The 16,534-nt window shown below is 41.1% G+C and overlaps 1 pseudogene across 1 annotated transcript in view; it reads right to left on the minus strand.

Annotated features, from left to right (window-relative positions):
- LOC308236854 overlaps positions 1 to 16,534 on the minus strand; it is a 170,123-nt pseudogene that overhangs the window by 112,388 nt on the left and 41,201 nt on the right. The window contains exon 2 of the transcript in view: positions 12,701 to 12,768. The product of the transcript in view is annotated as an uncharacterized misc_RNA (transcript). The remainder of the gene's footprint in view (positions 1 to 12,700; positions 12,769 to 16,534) is intronic.

A 16,534-nucleotide genomic window follows, 5' to 3' on the forward strand; every position in this document is an offset into this window, starting at 1 on the left:
ACTTCATTCCATTGAAAGAATGAAGTGAATCCATTGAAAGAATCAAGAGATAAACATTTACTAAAGTTTATGGCAAGGTCAAAGGAAATGAAAAATGTCAGCTTTGTCTCTCAGCCTCTTATATAAGCCTCTTAGGAATTATGAAAAGGACAAATCTTGAAGCAACAGAAAAAGGAAATATTCATTTACACAAAATACAACCATGAGCATTTATGCAAAGAAATGTAATAAATAAAGAATGCATCTGCTATGAATGTCATGATCACATATGAAAATTTTTTCAAACAAGTTTATATTTATTTAGTACTTATATTTGCTTTATCTCAGTTAATTCTAATGAGTCTGGGCCTAGAAACAACATTTTATTTTATTTTATTTTCACCTGTTCCTTTCTTTTTTTATTTATTTTTATTATTTTTTTAATTGTTTGAAGTATTACAAATAGTAGTACATATTTCTCCTTTTTTTTTCCCCCATTAACCTTCCCCCGGCCTCCCCTTCCCCGCAGTACATGCCTTTACCTGCCCCCCCCCCCCCAGTGTTTTTTATCCATTGGTTATGCTTATATGCATGTGTACAAGTCCTTCGGTTGATCTCTTACAGCCCCTCCCCCCACAACCTCCTCTGCCTTCCCGCTGTAGTTTGACATTCTGTTCAATGCTTCTTTGCCTCTGTATCTATTTTTTCCCCATTTCATTCCTTTAAAAAATAGTGTCTAAATAAGACAAAGGAAAATCTTTTGGGCAAAAATAAAAAGGATCCCAAATCAATTATATAGAAAAGATTCCTTTATTAACTTTTGGTCGAGAATATGTTTGTATATTTTCAGAAAACAACTCCAAGACCATGTGGATTCCTGCAACAGAGAGGAATTGACAGGTCTGCTCCAACCACGAAGACAAGAGGAGAAACAGCCCAGAGATGGAAGACGCTGATGACGCCTTGCCACGCTAGCAGTCAGCAGCTGTGCGACGCAGCAGGTTGCCTAGAACCAAACCAGAGAGGGTCGGACCTGCATTGCCACCATGTGCCCACCATCCAGATATCATTGCTGACATGTACACTTAAGGAACTGTTTGACATTGAAACAGGGACTCAGAACTGTTGGACATGGAAATTGGGACTCAAACATTTTTTGTTATTATATGTTTATTTCTAGTCTGCAAAGGCAAGATTTTTTAAAGCAACAACATTTTAGAAAGGAGAAAAATATTAAAACTTATAAGATACTTAAAAGATGTCATTAGCTCACTAAATATTTCAAATATTAATTCATATAAAAATTCAAAATAACATTCTGAAGTAGCTATAATTACTTTCTCCATGTTGAGGATGAGACAATGATATTCAGAACATTTACAGAACTGGTTCATCTTCCATGGGTGAGCTGGCCATCTCTGTTTTTAGCACTTCTAATGCTCTGCCTCTCACAATTTAACCTTTAGGGAAGGACCACACCCAAGATTACACTAATGGCTAAGACATAGATCAAGAATTCAAAAGCAGTATTCTCAAACCTGGGTACTATTGCCTCTGGATTTAATATCTTCTCTACTTTCTATCTACATCAACCTTGGGTAACCTCATTCTGTCCCATAACTAGATCCAGAGTTTCATTTGTAGCTCAAACATTTCCCTTGAAATCAAGAAACATATACCCAACATCCTACTGAGTGTCAGTACTTGGATGTATATGGTGTCCAGTAACATTGAGTTTGGTGGTTTTTAAGGGTAGATTTATAAATAACTAGTGGGAATATGAATTGAAGCTTCACTCTGTGTGCTTAGAGATTATGTTGGACAATGTAGTTAGACTTGCTAAATATCAGTTTCCTCATCTGTAAAGCCTTAAAAATAGCATCTCTCTCTTAAAATTATGTGGCTTAAATAGATTCATATATGAAAAATTTTTAAATGTATTTTAAGCCTTGAAGAGAGAATAACAATAACAACAAACATAAACAAACAAAAAAAGGAAAGAGAAAACCAAAAAAAAAGAGAATGAGAGAGAACACAGACAGAAAAGAGAAAAGCATCAGGGAAGCAAGGAAGGACTGTTAATGTGGATTCGGGTTGGATTAGGGGTGTTAACCTAAGGAGTCTATTTTGTGTGTTAGACACAGTAAACTGCTACAACGCTTGTGTGTCATAGAGTGAAGGTTGTGACCAGAAGTGTACTTGGGAAGTTTAATGCAGATGCTGTGTAAGAATGGGCACGGGCAGGAATGAGGAGGTCACTGGTCATTGAACACATGCTAGGATCTGTGTGCCCTGTGTGTGTGGGGTGCTGTTTTGATCTAGGATGTGTATCATGGAGGCTGCAGGCTAGAACTGCAGCAGGCTCTCTGTCCAGTGCTCGCTGTGCCCCCCTGGCCCCCGCCCGCCTGCCCATCTCCCTGCCCTCCCTCATTAGCCCACTCACAGTGCCTTATTCCCTCCGAATACCAGGCATGGAGCTGGGACAGGGAAGGAATTTTCCATTTTTCTAAAAAATAAAAATATGTATCTTCCTAAATAGAACCTTACATCTAAAACCTAGGGTCTGATTTGAAAACAAAAAAACATTTGCAGTGAGAGGAAATTGAACGGCAGGAAGACATTCAGCAAATATCCATTGGTTTGCTCCTCTTCTATGATAGATGCCCAGGGAGACTTCCAGACACAATAAATTTGGAAAGACTACTGTTTCTAAATTTGCTGCCGAGGGGAGGTAAGTGCAGTGGGTAATTCATCGATTCTCTCCCGAGTTCTCTTGATCCCTGGTTCAGTCTCCCTCTGAGCAGCCTTCGTCTTACATCTTTGAAGAGCTGCCGCATCCTGGCACAGGTAATCAGAAGAGCAGCAGGCAAGCCGTCCCTCCAGCAGGTGGTCACAGGTCTCCTGCCTATTCCTGCAAACATCCTCTTTCAAAAGGCCACCTGGCCATGATGAGCACTGGAAAAGGGAGGAGAAATGAAAAAGCGGTGCTGAAAGGAATAAAGGCGAGACAGGGCGAGTCTCTGTTACGGGACTATGTGTTTAAGTGGTGGTGTGTTTAAATGGATTGAACTGATAGGAAAGGGAAGGGGAGGTTCAAGGGCAAAAGGTCCTCACATCCAGGCACATAAAAGAGTGTCCGCAGGTGTGGTGAGAACAGGGGACTACCACCCTCTAACTCCTAATGGTTTCAGGAGAAACCAAGTGACAAGTTGATTATAATGCTCCTGGCACTCTGGCTGCAGAACTTTAAGGCATCTGGCACCCTGCTCAGCAGAGAAAGTGAGAACCACAGCAGAGGAAGGAAATAAAATGTCTTCACTGTGTTTACTAAACCTAGGGGGGAGGGGAGACACAAAACACGGTGTCTCATAGAAAAACGGGGTTCTCTCCATCACCAGGACACAGCCTTCAGGCGCTATGACATCTCTGGCCTTCCACACTGCTACTGATGCTACGTTCTCTTGCTAATGAGAGATGCAGAGTATGGGCGTCCTGACTTTCCCATCTGCCCCGAGCCTGGGTATCAGTGGATTCCTACACTGTGGATGGAGATACTCAGATATGTTTAAGGCTGGGGCCAGCAGCCTTCCAAACTCTGGAGGAAAAGATGGGTGGGCAAGGTGGGTGGAGAGGTCCCAGGCAAGGTGGGTGGAGAGGTCCCAGGCAAGGTGGCCACCCCCATTCCTCCCACCCAACTTCTGTGCCAAGACAGGAAGGTATGGATACTGAAGGGTTTGAACAGCAGTCATAGGGCTTGAAAAGGACACTATCTATCATCAGTAACGATAGTCATAGCTACTGAAGATGCACTATGAACAAGGCACTGGGGTAATTAGTTTATTCACTTTATTGTATTTAGTGTTAAAATGTACATATCAAGTAAGAACTATTATCCTGAAAACAGGGGCACTGATGATCAAAGAGGAAAAGTTCTGAAACTGGCACTCAATCTCAGGCAGTTGGACTTTCATGGTTTAAACCACTTTGTTAGTCTAATCCAGTGGTCGGCAAACTCATTAGTCAGCAGAGCCAAATATCAACAGTACAACGATTGAAATTTCTTTTGAGAGCCAAATTTTTTAAACTTAAACTTCTTCTAACACCACTTCTTCAAAATAGACTCGCCCAGGCCATGGTATTTTGTGGAAGAGCCACACTCAAGGGGCCAAAGAGCCACATGTGGCTCGCGAGCCGCAGTTTGGCAACCACTGATCTAATCAAATGAATGTGGATCCTTTACATTATTGTACTGAAACTAGGCCACAGTTCTGCAATTGTGCTATTTATTTTCTCTATTTTATGATGTCCTGGCATCTTAGGACTATCTACATCCAGGGAGGGACTTATCCTCTCAGACTTAGTGAATTCAAATTTGTAGATAGAAAACAGTTTGCTTGTGAGTAAGGCTTTGATAAGCAGCTATCTCTAGTCCATTCTCCCACCTGCAGGTGAGAGCACTGACCTGAGTTACCAAGGCCCGGCCCTGGACCCTGAGGGAAAAACTCTGTAGAGCATAGGAGGCTGCAGTTATTGAAATCAGCTTGCTCACCCTCATGCATTCCACAACACACAAGTAACCCCACATTCATGCTATCCTTCATTCCTGTCACCTCCTGACCTTCCCTGGGGACTCTCCAGGGGCCCTGTGTGGTATAAGGCACCCATCCCTCCTCCTTTTATTAAAGGATAGTTGTCTCCTGATCTAATTGCTTCACTGTCCCTGATACATTTCAAAACATACAGATAGATGATGTGAAGATAAATTTTAGACTTTTTAAAATCAGTTTGCCATACACCGTCCTCCTGTCCTTGTCTCCCTTCTCACCCAAAATGATGTTTTTTGCCAATAACAAGAGCAGGACATTCAGCCAGGATTTTAGTACTTTAAATTACCTCACTTCTTTCTTACAACAATCCTATCATTTAGGTCAGTGGTCTGCAAACCTTGGCTCTAGAGCCACATGCGGCTCTTTGGCCCCTTGAGTGTGGCTCTTCCACAAAATACCATGGCCTGGGCGAGTCTATTTTGAAGAAGTGGCATTAGAAGAAGTTTAAGTTTAAAAAATTTGGCTCTCGAAAGCAATCTCAATCATTGTACTGTTGATATTTGGCTCTGTTGACTAACAAGTTTGCCAACCACTGATTTAGGTAATCCTATCTAATAAGAGTAATATGCAAATTAATCATCACTCCACTACACCCAAAAGCCACGCCCATTGGCCAATCAGGAGTGAGTATGCAAATTAACCCAAACCAAGATGGCTGCAGCCACAGGAGAGCAGGAGGCTTGGGTTTCCCAGGCAATGGAGGAAGCCAAGCTTTCCACACACCCTGGTGGACCCAGGCCTCCACTCAAAGCTACAAAGTTTCAATTATAGAAGGTAAATAAATCCTAGATCCCAGGGCCTCTGCTTGGGTTGCTGGGGGGTGTGGCCAGCCTGCAAACCACCACAGGCCCCTCGCCCAGGCCGACCCATGCCCCAAGGGAACCCCCACCCTGATCCCGGACACCCTTCAGGGCAAACCAGCTGGCCCCCACCTGTGCACCAGGCCTCTATCCTATCTAATAAAAAATAATATGCAAATTTACTGTCACTCCAACACACAAGATGGCTGCCCCCATGTGGTCAAAGATCCTGCCCCCATGTGGACACAAGATGGCTGCCACAAGATGGCCAGCAGGGGAGGGCAGTTGGGAGGGACCAGGCCTGGAAGGGAGGGCAGTTGGGGCCGATCAAGCCTGCTGGGGAGGGCAGTTAGGGGTGACCAGGCCAGCAAAGGAGGGAAGTTGGGGTCGACCGGGCCTGAAAGGAAGGGCAGTTGGGGGGGACCAGGCCTGCAGGGGAGGGCAGTTAGGGGCAAACAGGCTTACAGGGGAGCAGTTAGGCATCAATCAGGCTGGCAGGGGATTGGTTAGGGGGTGATCAGGCTGGCAGGCAGAAGTGGTTAGGGGCAATCAGGAAGGCAGGCAGGTGAGCAGTTAGGAGCCAGCAGTCCTGGATTGTGAGAGCGATGTCTGACTGCCCGTTTAGGCCCAATCCCGGTAGGAGAGGGTGCAGGCTGAGCTGAGGGACACCCCCCCCACCAGTGCACGAATTTCATGCACCGGGCCTCTAGTCTATATATATAAAAGCCCGGTGACCAGAATGGTGGAATGACCAGAACGACTGGAACAACTGGTGGCTATGACATGCACTGTGGCAGGCAACTGGCATGATCCAGGCCCCAATCGTAGTGCCCCTCCAGGCTGGCTCCACCCACAACCAGCCCCCAATACCCCGATTGGGGGGCCAGCTGTCCAACCACCTGCAGCCCCTTCCCCGCACCAGCCTGTCACAATGGGTTCCCATCAGGGCGGGCTGGTCAGACCCCACCCATGCACAAATTCATGCACTAGGCCTCTAGTAGTATAATAATTAGAGTGATAAGGAAAGTTATTACAGTATCCTAGATTTAAAATATTTTAAAAGACATTATCATTCCTTTGAGACTTTTAAACTTGAAGGCACTCTTTTGCTTATTGTCATTGATGTAGCAAGTTGTTATGTTGGAGGCCCTCCTGGCAAGGAACTGAGGGTGCCTGCCAGCCAATAGCTCACTATAAACTAGCCTACAAGGACCTCATTCCAATGGCCCTATAGGAACAACAATCCTGTTCACACTATCCTTCTTCAGTCAAGCCTTCAGGTGAGACCCACCCCTGGTCAACCTCATTTCATCTGCGTAAAGACGCTGAGGATGCAGAACCAGCTAAGCCACTTCTGGGTTCCTAACTGCAGTAGCTACGAGATAAACATGTGTTTTTAAAGCTGTTATGTTTGTGGTAATTTGTTGTTCAACAACAAATTACAAATACAGGACCTAACACAGGAAAGCTCACCCTTATCTCTAAAGACTCATTATGCCATCATAATGATGGAAGGTACTGCGTTCCATAGGCCTGTGTTGGTAAGTGCTAGCATTGCCCAGGAAAGTGACTGATATGGAGACAAACCAGTAGTCAAAAGAGTTCATGCCTCATACTGTATCTAAGATCGACCAAGTTGTGCATGCAAAAGAACAAACAAATAAAACAAAACTAGGATATAATTATAGAGGGGGGTTATTGTTGTGTCAAGATATATCATTGGTTCTGTACTTTGCAACTGGACTATAACAGGCCCAGTCCTCAAAGAATACTGGCCACAGAAATGTCCAGAGAACTTGGATAGCAGATGCCCAGTTCTGTTTTGGTGAATATCTCACAAAACTGTTTCCCTGGAGCTGTGGTTTCTGTCCCTAGGAAGCCCCTCTAACCACATCATCCATGAAGATGCACAACTCCAAAGCTCACAAACACAAACTCCTGGAAACAAAAGCCCAGCTGCAGGTGCCTCTTCCCAGTGGAAGGGCCTGCACAGGGCTGGTCAGAGCTCAGATGCACTGGACCACACCAGGCAGGCCAGGCAGACCTTCCTCACGGCTACTGCAACAGGGAGAGAGGCAGAGCTGAGTCGGACTCAACTCTGCTGACTGAAAGCAGAAGGGCTTCTGAAGAAAGGAGTGAGAGGCAGTTTTGGTTTTTGTGTTTTAGATATTTTTATGAGTTAGCAGGACTCTGAATTATTTCTATTGCTGCACTACAGTCCCTCATCCTTGTCACCGAGACTAATATCACCTCTTCCTAAGCATCCTTCCCACCAGTGTAAACAACAAAATGTTTGCAGTTCACCCAGGATGGAAACTTAGGGACTAACCTCCCCCATAACATTTCATCTTCCCACATTAGTTTCCTACAGGACAGGGTTTTATGTGAGGTTTTCCAAGGGGAGAAATGGATTATGAGTTCAAAGAGGGAGTTGAGGGTGATTTTTTACCTGCTCTAAGCCTTTTAGCAAATGGTTGCCTTTTGGTCAATATGTTAGAAGGCTGTTATTTGAAGAGAGTAGAATACCAAGGTGGTGGAGTTTTAGGGAGAAACATAGGATAATATTCAGTCCAGAAAAATGATACCTTTGAAAGATATTTGCTGAAGAAAAGCAATATTAATAATGGAACATAAACTACATTTGGAAGAGTAGGAAGGAGAGCTATAAGCACACACATGCAGTGTGTGTGTGTGTGTGCTCGTGCATATGTGTGTCTTACCTCACATTTTAAGAGTCAATAAGCATTTGTTGAACCTAGGATATTACAGGTACAAAACTAACCATTTGTTCAATAAAATAAATGAATAACTAAACAATACCAGGGCCATTAACAATGAATTCATATAACAATTATATTACATTGTGCATTTCCATTTAGGAGGCTAAACCAGGATTGAGTACTTTTTAACGGATCTCTATTCTGTTTCTGAGTGGACAGAACGCACACCTGAAAGGAAAATCACAAAGACATGTCAGTTATTGAAGGCCTACTGTGCACCCAGATTATGCTAACTGCTCAGACTCCAGGCGAGGCAGATCTAGGTTTGAATTCCCACTTTTACACTGTCTAGATGTGTAAATGGAACAATTTCTTTCTTTCTGCTGAAATTACCAGATATTTTTGAGTATCTAACTATTATTGGAATTTAGAAAAATCAAGGTATTCTGATAATGCTAAAGAGCCACTATCTTTAACACCCTGCTTCTGACCTGAGAGGCTTATAAAACCTACTAGTGGCCTGGTGCACAAAATTCGTGTACATTAGAAGGGGATTAATTAGAGAAAATAATTTAATATTGCTATTTGCCCTTTCTCTATAATAGAAATATCAGAGATGAAAGAAAATTAGTAAAATGTATACAAAAACCTTCCTCCTGTCAGAGTCTAGGGCGCACCACGGGACCCAGAGTCAAGTCCCCACCCACCCACATGTGCCTCAAAATCACTTGAGACCCAGACCCGGCTGCCCTCCCCATTGGGCTAGATCCAGACCTGGCAAGTCCCACCCTTGTCAAGCCCCACTGGGCAGGGGGTGTAGCCTCAGGTCTCCTGGCCCAGAGCCAGGACGGGGGCCATGGCCTGAGGTCCCCCAGCCCAGACTAGGGTGGGGGGCATGCCTTGAGGTCCCCCAACCCAGCACTGGGGGTGCACCTTGAGGTCCCCTGTCAAGCCCCACTGGGTGGGAGGAAGGGCCTGAAGTACCCTGTCAAGCCCAGCCAAGCAGGGGGTGCAGCCTCAGGTCCCCCGACCCAGTGCTGGGGTGGGGGGCACGGCCTGAGGTCTCCTGTCAAGCTCCACCTGGTGGGGGGTGCAGCCTGAGGTCCCCTAGCCCAGGACCAGGATGGGAAGTGCACCTTGAGGTCCCCTGTCAAGCCCCGCCAGGCGGGGGGCATGGCCTCAGGTCCCATGGCCTGGCTCCAGAGTGGGGGGAGCAGCCTGAGGGCCCCCAGCCTGACACCAGGGCAGGGGGCATGGCCTGAGGTCCCCTGTCAAGCCCCATGGGGGCGGGGGAGGGTGTAGCCTCAGTTCCCTGCTGATTGCTCATTAAGGCTCCTTATGGGAACTTGGCCTCAGCTGTGGGTGCAGCCATCTTTGTGATGGAGTGATGGTCAATTAGCATATTCCCTCTTTATTAGAAAGGATGGGTTCACATTTCAAATGCATCTAAAATTTCATTAGTAGTTACTACTTGAAAAATGGCTCACTCGTGTTCATAAGATTTTTATAATTAATGCAATGAACACCATGAGAGCTATTTAATTTTAAAAATGATGTAAGACAGAGAAATACATTTTAATAAAAATTTTAAAAAGTATTACACACCTGTCACCTATCTGTTTAAACCATGTGTCCACTCCTAGATTCGCAAACATTTTATACATACTCCTGTCATTATTATAATTGTATAGTCACAGTTTATGTAGGTTTAGAGCCAAACAACTTCTAATCTGGTTAAATATGTTAGTGGGCTGCATATCTGCAATTGAATATAATCCTCCATATCTGCTGAGAAAATCAATTTCTTTCCCACAGCAGGAATGGAGAGCCACTTCTCCTCCGAAGCTTACGCAGACCCCTGCTTCTCCTTGCCACAGGAGGAGAGATGCTCGCATTCAGTGATTCCATCATTTCAAGTAGCTTACAGTACAAAATATTCTAGGCCCTAACATTTCCATCCTCAGATAACAAGGATTTAGATAGCAAATGTGACAATTATACTAGGGTCCAGCTTTTAATCCTGATGTTAATCTAACACTCAGTGTAAAAGAATAAAAAAAATGGCACAAGCATTCCCAAAGCCGTGGGGAATAGTGTACAACACCCTGGTCCGTGACTGTCTCTGTAATCCAGGTGGTCTCCCAGTATGCACACATGCCACCAAAGGCACCTGAGGAAGAATCGGGATAGTGTGAGGAATTCTAGCAGAGCCCTGTTTTCAAAGTGTAGTTGTTTCTGTTGTATTTCATAGCCATGTGGCTCTTCATCTAAATGATGGAAAATTAGGGGTTGCATATTGATTAATTCCTACAGACTCACTGCTACTGAGAGTTGGATCATCTTAAACTCTAATGATCTTGTCCAGTTACCTGGGGATTATGAGGTATTTGTTAAATAGACTAAGGAAGGCCGAATCAGTGAGAATGTCTGCTCCTTGAGTAATAAGTTATCAACTTCAGTGAAACAGCCTGAACCTCTTTTAAAAAGTAATTGGAATGCCTGGTCTTTCTGATTCATGACAAGGGAGGAAACACTGTCTTATGTAAGAAGAAGAACAAAGTCCCATCTTAGCCCCCTAACAGTGTCCTAGTTATTCATTGTTTGTTAATCTTATACTAAAAAATATTATCTCTAAATTTTTAGCTTTCACTTTTATCCTCATTAAAAGTCAAGATGGCTTTATAAGTTTGAATTAAAGAAGTAAGGACACACTTTTTCACAGAAAGGAAGTTTGAAAAGACTCCCAAAATGAATTAGAATTTATTCAAAGCTCTTTGGATTAAAAACTGCTGTAAAAAAGTTCAAACTTCCACCCTAGACGTTTTTGCTCAGTGGTTAGAGTGTCAGCCTTCAGATTGGAGGGTCGTAGGCTCCAGGGTCAAGGGAACATACTTCATTTGCAGGCTTGATCCCCGACACCAGGTTGGGATGCCTGCCGGAGGCAACCAATCCATGTGTCTTTCACATGGATGTTTTTCTTTGTCTCTCCCCCTCATTTCCACTCTCTCTAAAAATCAATGGAAAAAATATCCTCCAGTGAAGAGTAACAAAAATCAGTTCAAACTTTTAAGTTACACATTGAAGTTCCAAGTTTCTTCTATTTAATCTCAGCTAAAAATGGTATCATAGAAACTACTGAAAAATATAGACATAAACCAATAATAGAGGGCAAAATATTCAATTAAATTTTGGAAACCCAAATGTGAGCTAACTTTGGGAAGCCAGACTCGAATTAGATATCAGAAGCAACTTGAAATTTTCTCTGAATAGCTTTCAGAATCAAGATTGGTATTCACTTTATTCGTTAAAAAAAAAAAAAACAGAGAGAGATAACATACTTTATTTTGAACTTTAACCCAGCAATAAAAATAATGAATAATGTTATTTTTGTCACTATCTATAAACCTATATGAAGTAACTGTTATGTAAGTAATATGAACAATTTCAAATGAGGAGTTTCTGTGTTAAATAAGTAGTATACATTAGTTTTCCCAAGTATCTTCAAAAGTATTTGAAATATCATTACCCAACAAGCAGTAACTGACCATAAATTTATCTCGGAAAATAAGCAAAATATAAGTGATTTTTTAAAATATGCAGAAAATTATACCTATAGAATTTCTTCTGTAAAAGCTTCCTTGTTATGAGATAATCACTTATTTTTTAAAAAGTATCCCTAAATCAAATAAATGTAAATATTTTATAGTTATCTTGATTAATAGTTTTTTCTTAATACTTGTTATGGCTATATGGGAGCTACAGAAAATAAAAAATAAAAAGAAAATGAAAAAAAAAAAAAAGAGAAAAGGATAAGCTTAAAAATTCAAAGAGAACCATGGCTGGTATGGCTCAGCTGGTTGGGACGTTGTCCCATGCACCAGAAGGTCTCGGGTTCCATTCTGGGTCAGAGCACATACCCAGGCTGCAAGTTCGATCCCCGGTGGGAGCATGTGCAGGATGCAACTGATGGATCTGTTTCTCTCACATGGATGTTTCTCTCTGTCTTTCTCTCTCCTCCTCACTCTCTAAAATTGGTAACAAAACAAACAAACAAAAATATCCAAGGAGATAAGACTTCTGCAATGTGTGGAAGGATTCAAACAAAAAATGTTTATTTGATAAAATAAACATTAGATAAAAATCAATACACCTTGTAGATAAAAATCAATACAACATTGGCCAACATATTAATCATTTCCCGAATTAGATGTCAAACAATTATATCTGCAAGGTAAAAAACAAAGTATCATAAAAATGTTATTTGTAACTTTCATATTATATTCATTTAAGTAGTAATTAAACATATCTCTCAAATAAATAAATAAATAACAAACACAAATATTTAAAAGCTACCTAACATGCTATTTTAATGTCCAATTATTGATTATAACTACTTTTTTATTCTATCGAAGTTTCTTTTTTTGTCAACCAAAGCATTTACTTACTAAAGCATTTGTTTTTGTTTTCCCTGAACTTTCACATCTCATGTATAGTTCACTTCATTGTCCTTGACATTAGGAATTTATATTTTAAATGGATTTCTGTGATTTCAGAAGTCAGAATCTTAGGTTTCAAAAACTTTCAAGAAACTTACCTTGAAGAATCTAAAAAATATGGAGGATCTTCTAACTTTCCAATGGTGTCTGGAAGGTGACTTGGTAGCTACAGTATAAAATGGGAAATAAAAGTTTGCAATTGATTATTGATGGAATGTTTTATGTTTTTCTTACTAAGTACATTTTCTTTTATTTTTACAGTTTATCAGGTATGTATATTATGTGCATGTAGTCAAAATTCTTAACTATTAAGCAATATCTATCTCTTTGGAAGAAAAAAGTATAAGGCGAAATCCTTGTATTCAATGAACTTTGTTGCACTCCACAAGTAAATACCTCTAAGCCACTAATAACATTTTTTTTTCATATCACATAAATAAAGGTTTATGCAGTTGTGTTTTTTTCCAAGAAATTTTAATTTTGATCCAATATCAGGAATTAAGTGAACCTTCTAAAGACCTGCTGTGTGTATTTATTCTTCATTTTCTGGTTAAAAGTAACTTCATAGTTTTCCAGATTATGAGGTATTAAATTGTAATTACAAGGGCCATATCTTTATAAGCCACTGTTAAGAGAACCACGGTCTGTTTCTAATAACAATGAGGCAGTGATGTGCTTTCAGCTTAATATAAGTACAGAGGAACAACAATACCCGTTTCGTCAACATTTCCAATTTTAAAAGTATATCACTCAATATGCATTATCAAATATACATGCCCTGCAAAATGCCAACAATGTCACTGAAACTCGATATTTTATTCTTATAGCTTCACCCGGCATTTCAAATATGCAAACTGGTTTGCAAGTCTTTATTCATGTTACGGGAACCTAAATAGTAAAGTTCATCCTATATAATAAAAGCCTACTATGCTAAGTGTCTGGTCGTCTGGTCATCTGTTCAATCAATCAAAGCGTAATATGCTAATGATACGCTAAGGCCGCTCAACCACTCGCTATGATGTGCACTGACCACCAGGGGGCAGACAATTGCCTGGTCAACCATTCACTATGACATGCACTGACCACCAGGGGGCAGTTGACAGGTCAACCACTCCCTATGATGTGCACTGACCACCAGGGGGCAGTGCTCCAACCAGTAGGTTAGCTTGCTGCTGGGGTCCAGCTGATCAGGACTGAGCTAGACAGGTTGGCCAAGCCCTGGAGCCCTCCTGCGGTCCCTCTCCTGCTGGCCAACCTCCTGCATCCCTCCCCAGCCCCGATCATGCACCGGTGGGGTCCCTCGGCTTGGCCTGCACCCTCTCACAATCCGGGACGCTTGGGGGATGTCGGAGAGCTGGTTCCAGCCTGAACCCACAGGCCAGGCTGAGGGATGCCACTGGTGCACAGATTCATGCACCGGGCCTCTAGTTTAATTATAAGAAACACTGTATAAATCCTTCTAACTGAGCACAAACAACACTAAGCCTGGTTTTATGACTATTGCTAATAATTTGAAAAGAGAAGGTATAGTAAAACTTGCTTGAACACACCAAAATTTAAGATATAATGAAATAATTTAAACATTTGAGTTTGTGAACTCACATCTGACCAATACATTAGTATTAAATAATAATCTATAAGGTAAGCTTCCAAATGCCCTTAATGCTTTTAATATTGAACTGAGTGGGGAAAATGTTCCCAACATACAGGGATGTTCCTATATCTTCACGTTTTCTGCTGTTTTCCTAACTATCCCAAACTCTCTGAAGGTACTATTTTTATAAACTAAAAGTTGACTGACACATACACAAACAGAAGGAAATGATAGCTTTTCACTGAAATATTTTGCAAACCTTGTCTACTCATTTCTGAGCTGTCACTTTAATCCTTACTCTTACCAAAGCATTACTGGATCCACCCAATACAGGCTGCCTTGGTTAGTGTGAAGCATTGCACAGCCACCAAAAATGCTGAGCAGGTGAAAAAATCAGTGAAAGGAAGCCAACAGGCTCTCACACTGCCAAGAGCATGAGTCATCAATAGTGAGAGAATTCAAGGAGGTGAAAGCAAAATCCTTCAATAAGGACCCTTAGCTGCTCTGGTTTCTTTCTCTGTTTTATTCCACAGTGACATCAACCACAGTTTCTTCAGATCCTTAAACCATAGTCTCTTTGTACGCTGATGAATTAAGCTGTGCCTCTGTCGTGAAAGTTTACCTGCACATCAGCAGAATAACATCGAGTGGCAGCAGGCCTCCAATTATATTTATTGGAAATAAATTAGCAACAGCTTAAAAATGAATAATATCCTATTGAAAAATACCACAAGCATGGATTATCAGATCACATCATTGCAAAAGTACGAAAAACTAGAAATTATAAAAAATAATGAAACAGTATATCATTTTCATTTTGTTGCTAATATCCCAATTTGTTCATAAGTCCTCAATAGAGAAAACTACATATGAAATACGCATTTGTATTTTGTTTAATACATAAAATCATGTAAGACAATACATAAAAAATGGACCATTTGGGGGAAACAAAAGCTCATGAAAAAGGGAAGTAACAGTTGTACTCTAAACCTCCTGGTAGCTAAAGCAATGATAACAATATGAGAATTCCAAGAATCACTGCATTTCAGAGACTGCAAGCATTGCCTTGGTTCCTGACAATAATATCCCCGTTGCCATCCCTATAGTTTTCATTTTAAACCCTATGTGATGTGAGAGATAGTATCCTCTGAAATATCACTGCAACAAATAAAATCACACATGTTAGCTTTTATATGAATTCTGAAATACATGGCCTCAAAATAATCCAAACACTTGTTTGTTTGGACCACTAGACTGCAAATAAAGCCATTGTTTAGAATCAGAATCACTATGTTAGCTTAAATGAACACATAAATAGCCCCTCCTTCTTAGTCATGTAACAAGTCCCTTTCCCTTTTTCATCAATACGCCTTGTCCTCTCCTCCTGTTTGGGTTCCTCCTGAATCAGTGCTTCCGCAATAGCTGTTCTTTTGGATCTCAAATAAACACTTGTTGCCCCTCACATTTATATTATACATACACATACGCATGAAGATATATATTTTGGATGATATTGATTACTATGACTACAAGTGGAAAGAATACATTTCATCCAAGGACAAGCTCTTTGACAATGACTGATAAATCTTTGTAGGATGAGAACTGGGTATGGGTTGGTGCCTAGAATATGGTGGAATGGAATAAAGGGAAATGTGTGTGGGTTGAATGCCTCTCCACCTGCTCTCACTGCTTTCGGAATTTCCTGTCATATTGTATTCTCTCTCCATTTTACGTTTCTCACACATGAAATCAAGACCTTATTGAACTCTCATGTCAATCCTAAGAAATCAGAACATTTGGTAGCTCTTAATAGAGGCTCATAAATATTTGTGGATTACTTAATCAATGATTTGTCTCATGAGGGTAAAACCAGATAATACCGGCATGGAAAATTCATGACAAAAATACATTAGAAATGCCCTGAACAAAATCTTTTCCTTTTTATTCCCAAACTAATTATATGGTGAGGGTCTCAAAGTATTTTAAAGTACTTATAAATTATTAGGAAATGCTATCTTTAATTTTTAAAAAGTAAACACGTATCTGGTTTTCATTAAGAAGATACTTTAAAATAATTAAAATATTTTAGGAGCAGATACCAGGAGTGAAAGGAAACTTAATCACATTTGGGAAGGACATGGCCACTGTAGTGAATATAAGCACAGAATTAGGTCAATACCGGGTCTTTTGTACAATTGTTGCAGAAGAAAATTGAAAAATAAACTTCCACAACTTCTTTACTTGGGACTGGCTTTATAATATATCTTCATATTATTGTACGACTATGTTGCCTTAATGGCTTAATTGTGAATACTATCATTCATCATTTACAGCTTTC

Source organism: Plecotus auritus (genome assembly GCF_963455305.1).
Source record: "Plecotus auritus genome assembly, chromosome: 11".
NCBI classification, from domain to species: domain Eukaryota; kingdom Metazoa; phylum Chordata; class Mammalia; order Chiroptera; family Vespertilionidae; genus Plecotus; species Plecotus auritus.